The 15,153-nt window shown below is 39.8% G+C and overlaps 1 pseudogene; it reads right to left on the bottom strand.

Annotated features, from left to right (window-relative positions):
- Positions 1-645: 645 nt before the first annotated feature.
- On the bottom strand, positions 646-9,882 carry LOC119916156 (annotated as a pseudogene).
- Positions 9,883-15,153: the final 5,271 nt, after the last annotated feature.

The following is a 15,153-nucleotide window of genomic DNA, read 5'->3' on the forward strand; positions in this document are numbered from 1 at the left end:
ATCACAAAAAAAGATAAGAAAATATTACAATGTCAGTTTTTCCAATATCACGCAGCCCTATTTTAAACAGACTGTTTATAGTCTAAACTGATAAAATTCAGATTTCCAGCACTGTCGACCTGATGGGTAAAGTGAGACAGGAGACTATAAAAACAAATCATGGCAACGAGTCAATGAATCACAATTCCACAACAGTGAATATTTCTCAATAGATTTTATTTATAACTTGAGGAAATACTGTATATATCTATCTAACATTGTAATTGTTTGTGAAAAGATAAGTGAAATAAAAAATAAAATATTAAGGAAAACTGTGTCCTGAAGTACTTTGCATCTGCAGATAGACCTACTTGGAAATAGTCTGCCATTGCCAGGTTTTTACCCACAGCCTACTTTGGTGGTGATGGAATAGTAGATAAGACGCGTGCCTTTGGTGTGAGAGACCAGGGTTCAACTCCCCACTGTGACACATCCACCAATGTGTCCCTGAGCAAGACAGAGGTGTGCGACCTCTGATAGCAATTGTAAGATAAAAGGATAGGATAAAAGTGTCAGCTATATGAATTAATGTAATGTACTTCCTGTGAATCAGACTACATACAGCTTGAAAAAAAATCTGACAAGGAAGGTAAAAGGTTGCCTTTATCCGGCCAACTCAAGCTACAAGAAGTAGCAGCAGAGAAAAAGTTGTAGTAACCATAATAATGATATTGATAAGACAAAAATATGGATGACAGGGAGATCTATATTTAGTGGAAGTGTTATATTGCATTGCTATATGTGACTAACATGATGGTGCTTCACAATAAAAACATATGAAAAAATACTTTTGTGGTCAAACCGCAGTGAACTTGAAGTGAATCATATGGTGCAGATTACAGACACAGGAACACGTAGTTGGGGTAATACCAAGTCCCAAAGCCTGGGTAAACTGGCTCAGAGAATTTGTTGTGGAAGGTGTGGAGGTGACTCAGTGTGTCAGCTGAGACATTATAGTAGGACAGAGTGCCAGCAGGCCAGTCCAGATACACTCCCAGTCGGCTGCAGCGAGTAGCAGGACCAGGGAGATACTGTGACTGACTATTATGCCATGCACAGAGAGTATCCCCTGGTGGGGACCCTGTGTGGTCTAAACTCCAGGACATAATATTGCGTCCAAGCCCACACTGGCCATAATTACCTTTCCTAAACAGGCCTTTGTAGGTAACACCAACAGCAACCCCTTGAACTGAGCCAGTACTCCACTCCACCTCCCAGTAGCAGCGCCCAGTCAGCCCCTCTCTGCACAGAACCTGACACACATAAGTATCAAATCTCTGCGGGAGGTCAGGATACCACTGCCACGCTCCATAAGCCGCCTTCTTGTTCCCCTCAGACAGAGTGAGGTAACCGTTCGCTGTGTCTGGGTCCAGAGTGAGATCACAGGAATCTGATGGAGAGAACGAGACGCGATCATGGTTACCGTCCAGGTTCACAAGTTACATTAGTGGATTATTATGAACATATTTTAAAGGATAGACTCATATTTTGTAACATTCACTCACATGCTCATATGTTCTTAATATCAACAGTGGAGGAAGGACATAATGCCTTTAATGTGGGAGACCTGGGTTCAATTCCCACTGCGACACGTCCACCAATGTATACCTGAGCAAGACTCTTAACCAGTAGTTGCTCCAGAGTAATTATTTCTTCAACACAGAGGTGTGCAACAATCAGCAATTGTAAGTTGTTTTGGATAAAAACGTCAGCTAAATGAATATATGTAAATGGAAAGTAACTATTCAAGAACTGTACTTCAGTACAAAGTTGAGATATTTTTCTTGACTATTATTATACTTTATACTGCTTCACTACAATTCAGATGGAAATATGGTACCTTTTACTGTATTTATTTAACAGATGAATATAAATACAACATACGATATGCTTTGAAAATACAACACATTGTTAAAGATTAAACCTGTGGGCCTCTTCTATAAAATCTGTCTCTGTTGTGTTTCAGAGAAAAATTACAAATTTAATACAAATTTGATACAAATTTGTGTATCAGAATGTTTTACTTGAGATTTCTTTTTGAAGCGATTTCAATGTAGGAGATAGCATAATGGACCCTGTGAGAAATAAAAGTTAGTTTCTGATGGAAACCTGATTGGCCATAATTTTAATTTTTTTATTATTATTTTTTTTTTTTACACAAATACAATATCACATAAGCTTCTTTTACAACACATTATTAAAGATTAAACCGGTGGGTCTTATATATAAAATCAATGGGTAGCTGTGTCTCTTTGTCATGTTTCAGATAAGTGCTACTTACTTTACTTGAGATTTTCAGTGCAAGAGATTTTTCCAAAGATAAGCTCTAAATGGACTAAATGGACTAAGTTACGGCCAATCAGGTTTCTGAAAGAGAGTCATTTGTTATTACTTGTTTAACAGTGAAAATAAATTACTTACACCAGATCAAATCTCTTCTGTCTGTGATTTTCTCCACAGGAGGGAGGGTGAAAAAGTCATCAGTCACCATTTTGCCCTCCCTGTAATGGTAGATGGTTGCTCCTGTGTATTTCTTATTTGCAATGGCTGCTATGAGGAAACGGAATCGGCTGTTGTTCTTCAGTGTTTTTTCGATATTGCGGAAAAATCTGGCCTTTTCTCTCATTTTGGCAAAAACTTTGCCTGAGTAGTACCACGGCTCTTCATTGGTACTTTCTAACGAGGTGAAAACAAAGCACAGAGCATCCTCTACACTTAGAACCTCTCTGTCCAGCTCTGACTTATTTGGGATGATCTTTGTTCCCTCCATCATCTCTACACAGGACCTGATGATGTTGATTTCTCTCTCTTTATGCTCCATCCACTTGGTTAGTTTCTCATGGCTGAACGGTGACTTGTCTCTGTCTTCAAAGACTTTTTCTAATTCGCTCTCGTCTTCTTTACCTTTACGGATGAAGGGAATTTTCTTCTCCATGGTCTGTCTGAGGTCAGATGCATAATAATGACACAGTTTCTGGAAACAGCTCAACTTTTCATTGATTTGTGGTAAATCTTTTACCACTGTGTCCTCTAGCAAATCGTTGCATCCTTTTTCCAGATGATTCAGGTCCTCCAGAGGATCTTCAGCCTTTCTCACTAGTCCAACACTGATCTCTCTCATCAGCTCAGGAGCTCTGGAATCCAAATTCTTCAGTGGCATCAGCCAGACCTTCAGTGGAACACAGTTCTCCCCACACTTTCTCCCAGCAGCTTTGGAAGTTGTATGTAGGTCTTCACTGCATCTACAAATGTTGCAGGGTTGCTTTCGAGAATGAAGTCTCCGTAGAATTTGCAGGAGAATTTCTCAGTCAGAGCTTTGTCTTCATCATTCAGCTTGATGTCAACTTTCCCCTCAACATTAAATGAGGGAATCTTCTTTATCACAGCTTCCATGCTGCCCTGAAATGTTCTGAACGCTGCTGGCGTCTAACTTCTCACTGTCAAACACAAAGAAAGCGTTTGCTCCATAAAGGATGCCTGTGACTACATGAGTTGCAGAGCTCTTCTTAATAACATCTGTCTGTTTGGTTTTCATGGTTAAATGGTCGATCATTTTCAACTCCTTGAAGTGTGTGGTGGCTTTGTACTGACACGTCACTCTGCTCTGATTCTTGAATTTCTTCTTATCATTCAGATACTTGGCAGATCCTCCAACTGTAATCAGTCCACACATATAACTGACCTTCAGAGAAGAATCAACATCCAGCAGAAAGGACTTGGATTCAATGGAGTCAGATGTAGAAATTTCAAATGCACTGCTGTGCTGAGAGCTTTCAACTGTGTTCTCTTTCTGAGTTTTATCATCCCACAAAGTCAAACCTACAGAAATTGGAAAACGTCAGTCATCTGATAAAGCAGGAACATCATTTTGTTAACAAAAAATTACACAGAGCTAATAATAAACATTTTGGTTTCTGCATGTTGCAGCTTCTTTTCATGTGACAACACTGAAGAAATGACACTTTGCTACAATGTAAAAAAAATAAATAAAAGGTAGCTTGAAGTGATTGAAGTGTGGGCTTGTGGTGTATAATATAGGTGCATTTGACGCATAACAGTTTGGAGAGCACTGTAGCAGCTGGATAGAGGATTAGTAACCTTTTAAGGGGAGAGCAGAGGTTAGTGGTTATGTGGAGACTCAGACCCTTATGTGGTGTCTAACAGATACTGTACCTAAACATGTCCTATATAAGCTGTGTTTGATGTACAGAGAGACAGAGTGGCCATCGGGCTGGGTCTCTCTCCAAGCTGCTGCAGAGCTTGTAATTGATGCTGAACTCCTTGATGTAATAAACTTTTATGATCAAGAACAGTGTCAAGCGGATTTCTTCTCAACACATCATCGCAGCATTATTGTTCAGACACCACAGTCTCAACCAATTTTACTAAAAAAACACTTAACTCATCTTAAAAAATGAACAGCTTTATACCTTCTCCTCTCTTTCATTCCCTCTTATATACCACATTCCTTCTTTCTCTTGTTTAGTGAGAAATGTGAGCTCTGGCTAGGATTGGAGATATGAGATATTCTGGTTTTGAACTGCCCGTGGGAAGAATGTACATGTAAGAATCTGTACATTCTTGGTTAAAAGCCATGTGAAATCTCTCTTCCTCTGTGAATCTCACTCGACGACTCGACACGCAATGCTTATCGGAATGCACAGATTTTATTGGCTGAGCAGCATCACATGAGACAATTGCAACACACGCAATTGGTCTGAGTGCAGCGTCAAATTCAGAGGTCGTCTTTGGGAAATAGACATATGAGTGCACACTGCATCAAACTGTTCTGCATGGCTGTCATCCCAGAAAGAAGCCTCTTCTAAAAATGATGCACAAGAAAGCCTGCAAACAGCTTGCTGAAGACAAGCAGACTAAGGACATGGATTACTGGAACCATGTCCTGTGGTCTGATGATACTAAGATAAACTTATTCGCTTCAGATGGTGTCAAGCGTGTGTGGCGGCAACCAGGTGAGGAGGACAGAGACAAGTGTGTCTTGCCTACAGTCCAGCATGGTGGTGGGAGTGTCCTGGTCTGGGGCTGCATGAGTGCTGCCTGCACTGGGGAGCTACAGTTCACTGAGGGAACCATGAACGCCAACATGTACTGTGACATACTGAAGCATGATCCCCTCCCCTCGGAGACCGGGCCGCAGGGCAGAGTTCCAACATGATAACGACCCCAAACACACCTCCAAGACGACCGCTGCCTCGCTAAAGAAGCTGAGGGTAAAGGTGACGGACTGGCCGAGCACGTCTCCAGACCTAAACCCTACTGAGCATCTGTGGGGCTCCTCAAACAGAAGGTGGAGGAGCGCAAGGTCTCTAACATCCACCAGCTCCGTGATGTCGTCATGGAGGAGTGGAAGAGGACTCCAGTGGAAACCTGTGAAGCTCTGCTGAACTCCAGGCCCAAGAGCGTTAAGGCAGAGCTGAATAATAACGGTGACCACTTAAAATATTGACACTTTGGGCCCAATTAGGACATTTTCCCTTAGGGGTGTCTCACTTCTGTTGCCAGTGTTTAGACATTAATGCATGTCTGTGTGATGTGTTATTTTGAGAGTACAGCAAATTTACACTGTTATAGAAGCTGCACACTCACTACTTTACACTGGAGCAAAGTGTCATTTCTTTAGTGTTGTCACATGAAAAGATATACTCAAATATTTACAACAATGTGAGGGGAGTACACACTTTTGTGAGATTTGAAGCTGGATTCATTCTAGGGAATAAACCTAATTAATAAAAGAATTATAGGATTGCATTACAAGCAACAATTAGTAATAAAACTTCCTGTTGCGCCTGTAGACTTCAGATTAAAGGTGAGGATTTGAAAACTTTACATGTTAAGATGCAGTAGTAGTTTAACAATCAGGATTGTTGTTAAAATGTAATCTCACAAATTCATTCTCTGCTGAAACCTCTGCTCTGAAGTTGGAACCAGAGAGCACAGGAGGAGAGAGAAGGAGGCAAGACTGCACACACAATCAAAGATACACCAAATAGACCAAACGGTCTGAAATTCAGGCAAATTTATATTTGTTAAATATGTCAAGACTTACCTGTAATCAGTTGATCTTTCTGAGCATTGTAGAGCATTCCTAGGGTGAAAGGTCGACCCAGAGCAGCAACCTCATTGGTATCAGTCATTTCTTCAACCTGTTGACAAATGTCAAGTAAGTGACCACACAGCTTTCAGTACTTAATTATTGCCGGTTTTTTTAATTGTGAACAGGTTGTAACTAGGGCTGCAACTAATGATTATTAATTTATTATTAATTTATTTATTTATTTCAGTTGAAAAATCGGTTAATCATTTTTTCAGTTAATTAGACAACAATTATTTTTGTCACCCCCTAACTCTAAATCCTCAATTAAACCATTTAACTAATTAAATATGTTTCAAGTGAGTAACTGATATACTCCAACACAGACTAACTAGTAGGGGTGTGATGAGACACTTAAATACTATAGTTATAATGCTATTGTCAAACTGGCTCAGGGAATGTGACAAAGGGAGTGAGAGGGAGTCTACGCAATATACTTACTTAAAACAAGTATATTATTGATAAACTAAAGTACACAAAACCAAGGAGGTGTGGAAATATCATTATTGTAAGCGTTACATGAATATGTTGCATACCGTAAAACTTCAATTAATAGCCGCCTACCCTGTTTCCTGGCCTGGTGTGGGAACACATTGACAAATAAATGCAGGTCTCCATTTGAAGCCTGGTCTGGTTTTTATAGAAGTTCTTTGGATGTATGAAACCTCTTAAACCCCGCGGGGTCGCCGCTTTAGCTGCTTCTGAGCTGCTCAGATCGTTAATACAAATATTAATGTTTAAACGTATGATCAATATGTCAGTGTGGACATGCTGCACATCCTTAGATCCTCCACAATTCAATCGTTCAGTTTATTTAATGGAAACAACGAGCCCCAAAGTCTGATTCATATCGATCTACCAGTGTAACCGGCGTGGTACAAGAGATGAAAAGGAAAAAAAATTGCCGACTCCCGTTACCTTTGAAGCACTCGTTAAGTCTGAATGTGTCCGTTCCTATTTATCTTCCTTTAGTCTGTAAGGGTCCACCGATCAAAAGAATTAAAACAGCTTTTCGTTAGAAATTAATCCAACTAGTGAATCCTGTCATGTGAAGTCCATCGCTCTCTGGCTGCTGTTCTGTTCTGCCTCACTTCTCTCATCCTGCACCGTGTTGTTGGGTATGTTTGTTTTCGTTACGTTGCTGCCTATAAAATAAAAGTTCACAAGCAGTCTATTGGAGCTAGACCAAATGAATGTATTTCATAATTTTTATACAAGAAGGCCAATATTCATACTGTTTGAAATAAATAAACTGTTTCATAGTAGCCTATTTCAGTTTTGTGCGAGAGGATTTAAAGGCCCATATGGACGCCTGTCCCAAATAAAGTTAGGGTCAACTAGTGATTTTAGCAAATAAAAGCCCGGTCTATTAATCAAAGTTTTACGTTATGTTCCGATCCATTTTTTTCAGGCATTTTGCAGATAGGATCTGTTATTATTATTAATATCATAACACGTCAGTGACATGAATTTATTTGTCTCTTTTTCAGGATAATGACTGAAACTGACAATTACAGTTTCAATCAAACACATTTTGATATTTATTTTGGATAAATTAATTGTGATATTATTGGAGTATTAAAAAAACGATCTTAAGAATAATCATTAAATTAGTTTTTAGATTAATCAAAAACTGCATGTACAAAAGACACCCACAAAGTGCCAGGGGCGTAACTTGAGGGGTGGCATAAAATGGCACAGGCCACTTCTAAATTCTAATTGGCCGCCCTGGTACCACCCGATTTTCCTAAACTGATATGATCAGCTATTTGCGCAAGTACAGTCAAAGAAACAGTATTCTGAACGTTGAGTTTTAAGTGTCTTACAAACCCTTCAGTGAGTTAAGCTCCTTACTTCATGGCGTCTCTGTATCACACTTGAGGTGATTCATAAAATAAAATAAAATACTTTACACACAAACACTTTGACATATAACTCTACAGAATAGTACATCTAAATGGAGTTAAAATGATTAATTAATCTACGATTTTATGTTAAAAAAAGTGCAACATGTGTCTGCACAGACTTCAGGGTAATTGTCATTGTCATTGTCTGTTCCACCTACACAGAAGAGTATGCTAGCTAGTGAAAATGACAGCAGCTGAGAAATTAAGGCAATATAGGGTTACTAACACAAAAACGGCTTTCAGATGTAAAATTTGAAAGAAGCTGAGCAAGAAAAAGCAAATTTTAAAAAATACAGTTTCTTTCAAAAGAAAGACGGGATAGCAGCAAGCAGCAGTTGTGAGCCAGAAGAGCCGTAGGGGACACCTGCTGCTACAACAACAGAATTTCACACTCCAGATAGCATCTCAAAAGTGAGAACAATACAAGAACTAACGAACTAAAGATATTGGCTTGGACAACAACTGCAGCACTGCAAGCTTTGGGGAAGTCAGCACTATTTTACTGCTTTTCTTAACAACTCCAGTGATTGTGGCTTCTGCTGAAGATTTTTTTTCAAACTTAAACTTATAAAATCTAAACATTAATTTACCTGAGGAGCTCAATGGCACAGACGAGTTTGTCGTTATATCGTTACCATTATACACACGGTAGCTCCGCTTTAATCGTGAGAAGCTGCAGAGCTGCAGTGTCTATTCATTCACCAGCTGAACTGAGGCTTACTGTTGACCCTTTTCTCGCTGCATGCACGTTACGGTTCCTCACAGGTCCATTTCTAGTAGCCGGTCCAACGATATAATATTCTTTGTATGGTTCATCAAAGGTAATAAATTATCCATAAGTCCCGCGACGTGCGGACAACTCGACACAACACTGGTGAAGCTTAGGCTTCAAAAAAAACATTTATGGAAAGTTTTATTCTTTTTACATGTTTATTTACAGCATTAAACGTTGAAATGTATATTGTAATAGGCTGTATATTAACTTATTGGGAGAAAACTGGTAGTTCTATGTAAAATCAGACGTTGAGCACCCCCATATCGCCAAAATGCCATGATCCTTGTTTCGCTGCGAAGCTTCGACTGTGAGTTTGACAATCGAATCAGGCTCCGCCCATCGAGGCATTGAATCTTTGACTATTCGGAGTCAGCCCTAAATTTTGTATGTAAAGTAGATATGAGCAGTGGAGACAGAAACGTTTACAGAATGCCATTTCGACTTGTACGTGTGTGCATAAATGTAGGCTACTTCATGCCACCCCTGCACAAGTCAGTTCCCCACTTGTGCCACCCTAGTTAAAAATGTCTGGAAATGCCACTGCAAAGTGCAATGTTTGCTAAAAAAGAGTGTTTACCTTGAAGACATGGACAGTTTTGACAAGAAGCAGGAACAAATCTGACGGAGTCTAGATGTAACATAAAAAAGGAATAGAATAAAATGTTTTACAAATCTGACAGAGGGTATTCAGACAGCATTAACGCTTAAAAAACAGAAGTTCAGTCGCTTGAGCAGGACTACTGTCAGATTAAAGAACAGCTGATAAGTAGCCATCATAATAAAGAATCTAACACATTTAACTGGGTTTAGCTTAGAGGACCAAAAACAAAACCCTACTACTGATACACAAATACTGGAAATGAGACAATATGCTTACCCCAGCGCGTGAACAGACAAGTTGTGTGTGAGTCTTCTTGTCTTGCAGCTGGAACTGTAAGTCTGATGGTCTGTGATGCTGCAAGATTATTTATATCCTGTGAGATTCTCTCTTCTACGGTCTCCTCCCATGACACTCCTCCAGACACGACAACTATCATTGTAACTGGCATGCGGCCTGCAGTCAAGAAGTGCTAAGGGACATGTGTGTAATGACACTTATGGGTAGTATGCTCCTGTCCCGCACTTCTGCCAACACATGTGCACTGATGCCTCCTACCTTGAGGCTTAGGGTTACAATTTTGGATTTATTTACACAAAACATTTATTAAAAGCTTTTTTCTTTTCACATTTTTATTTACAGCATTATATGTTGGCATGTATATTGTAATAGGCTGTATATTAAGTTCTTGGGAAAAAACTGGTAGTTCCCTGTGAAATCAGACGTTGTACCCCCATATAGCCAAAATGGCATGATCCTCGTTTGGCTGCGAAGCTTCCACTGGGAGATTGAAAGTTGAATTAGGCTCCGCCCATCGAATCTTCGGCTATTCGAGGTCAGCCCTAGTTTTCACTTAACTTTGACTGCATTCTTCATGCAAACATTAAGCTTTATAAACCCAGACCTTAATTGACTCAGAGGTTGAAATTTTAAAAGCGCTGCTGCACTGAGAGTTTTTAACAGTGTTCTCTACAGTATCTACAGAAATTGTAAAACATTAACAAAACATTAACAACAACAATTTTGTCACACAAAGTTAACTAACATCTAGATTTCTGCATGTTACAGCTTACCTAAACAGCAAACATATTTGTTCCTTAATTAATTCTCGGACATGAACCCAATTAATAATTGAGGATTGAGTGAACACGGTAACATTGTACAACATAAAGGGCATCTGTTTATCAATGCAACTAAAACTTATGTGCATGTAGACTTTGAATTAAAAGGGGATGATTTGAAAATGTTTGACGATAGTTAATTTTTTATAATACAGAAGTCTTTTAATCAGCATTGTTGTCTCAGCGATGTAATGACAAAAATTAATTCCCTCTGCTGTGGTCTCTGCTCTGAAGCTGGTGCCAGAGAGCACAGGAGAGGAGAGAGAACGAGACAAGACTGCACACACAATCAGAAATAAACCAATACTATGCTTTTTGCTAATGTCACTGCCTCATTTATTTGGTACCAAAATAACATTTTACTAATATAGAACCATCACAGTCGGGATTCACAACACAACCCTAGACACGTGGCTGTTGTACAATGGCTCCACAGACAGAATTATGGTCTGAAATTCTAAACCAATAATGACAATTAAATGTTCTTATTTAGTGCAGGGTAATTAGCCCATTCTCATCCCCAGAGCATCACACAGCTACCCTTAGTCACGTTCTTTGACTTCTGGTACCAACACATATGGCACCCTTTTGCGTAATAGTTGAACACCTTGGGGGAATCGCATTAGCGCTCAACAGAAAGGTCAGAGTTGTTATGGGTGGTGTGGGGACAGAGTGGACCCAAATGTAACGTTCAGCTTGACAGATTTTATTGAGGGAAAAAGGGGTTGAGGGACTGGAGTCGAGAGAGAGGTGGATGCCAGGGAAACACAGGCACGGGGAACCGAGGAGACTGGGACCAGAGGGCCGGGGAACACTGGGGCCGAGGGAGAACATGGAGGACGTCGTGGGGGAAGTCCGAGGAGGAGATGACTGGAGGATGAGCCCAGCCGACTAAACAGAGGACGAGAGTGAGTGAACCTGGGAGGAAAGCAGACAAAGAGAGGTTAGTGAGAGAGGCAACAAAGCACAGGGAGACTGAGAGAAATCAAAAAACATGAGAGCCTGAATGCAGAGGTGACACCAGGTACGGAGCAACGACGATCAAGCAAGGATGGAGCGGAGAACCGGGGTTGAAATACAGGCAGGGATGAGGTTGATCACTGGCAGGTGTGGCAGGCTGACGAGGTGGCTGACGAGGTGCAGGTTGTTGGCTGGGCTCAGGAGCAGAGAGAGAGAGAACACAGGGGAGGAGACACAGGGAGGCAGAGTATAGAGAAAACCAAGGAAAAAGCAGAATAACTGATGAAAAGGAGAAAAAAACAGGACACGCAAGGCATACTGGTCAGAAATTGTGTCCAATTTTCACCGGCGCTGCAAAACACCAACATGTGACATGACATTAAAACCTCGCGGGAGCAGCACAAAGTTGGAACCACCTTTTGACTGATCTCAGAGATCAGTCATTGTTATAAGCTCACAGAAAGCTCACGCAGTCTGCAGGAGGTAGAACGTGTCCAACTTGACTTCCGTGCTTTATACACCTGCAGGCAATTGGCAGTAGGAGTTTGAGTGAAAATTGACCTGTAGATGTGTTCAGGGCATTACTCTTATCAAACATGTGAAATTTGGTACAGATCTGAGCATGCCACAGATACGCCGTTAAGTAAAAACTCACAAGCTTCACAACAGAGCATCACCAATGTCTTAAGGCTCTTCTCAGACCGTTTTGAGGTGTGTGTGGTTATTTAAAAATAATATAACCTGACCGATACTGAATATTTGAGCATTTAAAAAGTCTGATTTATTGGCCGATACCAAATTTTTTCAACATAAACACATAACAATCTTGATACAGATCCTTTACCTTTATTTCCTTTAAGAATTGTGTCAATAATCCATTCTTACATTTTACAGTGTAAAATCAACATGACAGCGCTCTCTGGTGGACAAACTATGTACTGCAGACACTGTTTCTAAATTAAATCAAACCTAGTTTGGCATTTCTGTGTTACTTATTGTCTGACACACACTCAGTACTGTTGATGATATCTGAGATAAACTGGCTAATATATCGACCAGGCTAATTCAACTTTAAAAAACTGAATGCAGTTGTTTTACAAACTTATCTTATCCTTATTAGGACAAGGGTAACAAAAAATCTAGTTTGTATTTGTATCCCGCTTAAGAAATGTACTTATAGAACTTTCAGGAGACTACCGTGGGAAACGATGACAAAATTATGCGATATTTTGCAGCTCCATCGAGGTTTGAGTGTTGAAGGTGAAGATAAGGGACAATCAATAATTAGACATTACATATGAAACGATACAAGAAGCATCACAAAACACAAACACACAAACGTCACAACAGGAAACAAGGCAACATATGATCAAATAGGACCATGGCAGAAGCAGTATGGAACAGCAATAGTAAAAACATAATAGTTCGGACAAGATGAACTGAAGGAAGGAAACAGAAAAGATTTCAAAATGAAAGCCTTGAACATCAAAATAGTTTCTGAACAACTATTATCTGAAAATTTTACAACTACAAACACGTCTTTACAGCCGTAGAATACTTGAGAGCCCCCAGTGTGTTCAGTAAACCACTATATAATTAAAACGTTTTTAGATTTTGCTTTTTTCTCCTTGCTCTACCAAAAACAAACCAAACTGTGACATTATACATTTACTTAACTGATTTGTGTGTACTGTTACACCCCTAATCTGAGAGAAATTATAGTGCAACAGTTGCAATACAAAGTATGAAAGAGCTTAGCTTTTTAATGCACGAATTTCTGGTTGCTGCAAATTCTGCCCATCTGCCGAAAATTTCATGCACCACGCGTTGGTGACGCTCATTTATGCTGAGAAAAGAGGTGGAGGCAAATCTCGGCAGGTAGCCTTCATCCTCTGTTGTGCCGAATTTTGCATTCACCTCTTAAGGTCCTTTCTAGACACTTTGCTGTGCTCACTGATCAAACATAGTTGTCAGGTATATTTCAACTGAATCTCAAGGAATGCTGCTTCTACTAAGTATAATAAAATAATAATGACACCGGACGTTCATTAAATATATACTTGAAATCATTTATCACCATTGATGAACCCCACAAAAAATATTAAAGCATTTTATATTATTATTATAGCTCGGCAGGCGTGCAACAATCATCAGGAAAGAGGTCTGCAATCAGATTATATTTTTTTCTGTAAAGAAAAGGGAAATAATGAGACAGCCAACAGGCATTATGCTGCCGTCCCTCACTTCGGCCAGACTTCATACATTCGTCTACTAACTTAGATCACATTTGGGATTCACAGCACAACCCCAGACACGGACAGGGCTGTTGTAAAATGGCTCCACAGACAGATGGTCTGAAATGTCCCTTTAACTCTTTCTTATTTATTACAGGATAAAATATCCTATTGACTACCAGTATATCAACATCGCTAAAATCAGTGCGTAAATTATTGTGCATGCCCGTGGGAAGTGCAGTTTTCCCACCACTTAAAGCACTGCTTCTGTCCATATTCACTAAACTTCTCAAAGAAGAACCGATGGTGTCACATTAAGATAGAGATTTATCAGTTACGCAGTGAGAGAATGTTAAAGTGTAAAAACGTCATTCAGGACATCAAACATTATCAGATACTGTTTAAAACACACTACACTGAAAGATGAGCAAGACAAAGACATGAGGGACACTAATGTTTATAGAAATAAGGATTCAATAAGAAAATATTGTGCTGCATTATTAGACACTAACTGAAACATGCAAAGCAGACATAAAAGAATACAGAGTATTTTAATTAGTCTGGCTCAATAAAAGCTAAACCACAATAAAAGCGATGCATGCAGGTACACTCAAAAGATGCAATATGAACTTCAAAATATGAATTGACAAACCAGAGCTTAGAAGGTTTTAAATACAAAGTAATCAATAACAAACAATAAAACAAACATCAGTCACTAAAACAAAATAACGGACGTTTACAAACATTAGACAGCACACGACGAGACAGCTTGAACAAAAATTCACCAAGGTGCATGATAATGCAGGTTTCTATGGGCCTTTCCGAAACCAGTCCTTCTCCACTTCCACTCTGTCACAGAGTGAACTCTGGTCGGAGTCTCCCTCACAGCCAAATCGAGCCCCCGAAATCCACGTAGGGTCTAAAAATTCTTTTGTTTTAGCTGTTTCATACACACCTAAGATTGGATGTCGACCGTTGTGGAGACAACCCCTGAAATTCTGTATGATTAGTTTAGAGCAAAGACTGTTTGTTCCTGTAGATTGAAGGGGGGGGTTCACGTCTGAGAACGGCGCTCTTTTGTCTGATCAAAAGTAACTCAGAAAAAAAATGGTACACCCTTCCTAACTGGGTGACGAAGAAACCTAACAAACGTCCAATGACTATGGTCCTAAGCCGTGTGAGGGAAAAAGGACCCACCCACTTACCTGGAGGATGTAAGCTGTAGCATACCTACTTTTGTAATACAAATTATTAAAATTCAGGGAATATTAATTCATGCCTCGAAAAAGGGCACCACCGGAGTTTCAGTTCGCTCAGGGTCTCCGGACCCCTGAGTAACGTTATAATTTAATAATTACACAATTATTCACTAGTCTCATATCGAAGGGGTAAATTCTCGTGGCAGGG

The sequence above is a fragment of the Micropterus salmoides genome, unplaced genomic scaffold (assembly GCF_014851395.1).
Source record: "Micropterus salmoides isolate LMB-PRFRI ecotype aquatic unplaced genomic scaffold, ASM1485139v1 Ms_hic_scaffold_21, whole genome shotgun sequence".
Taxonomy (NCBI): Eukaryota; Metazoa; Chordata; class Actinopteri; order Centrarchiformes; family Centrarchidae; genus Micropterus; species Micropterus salmoides.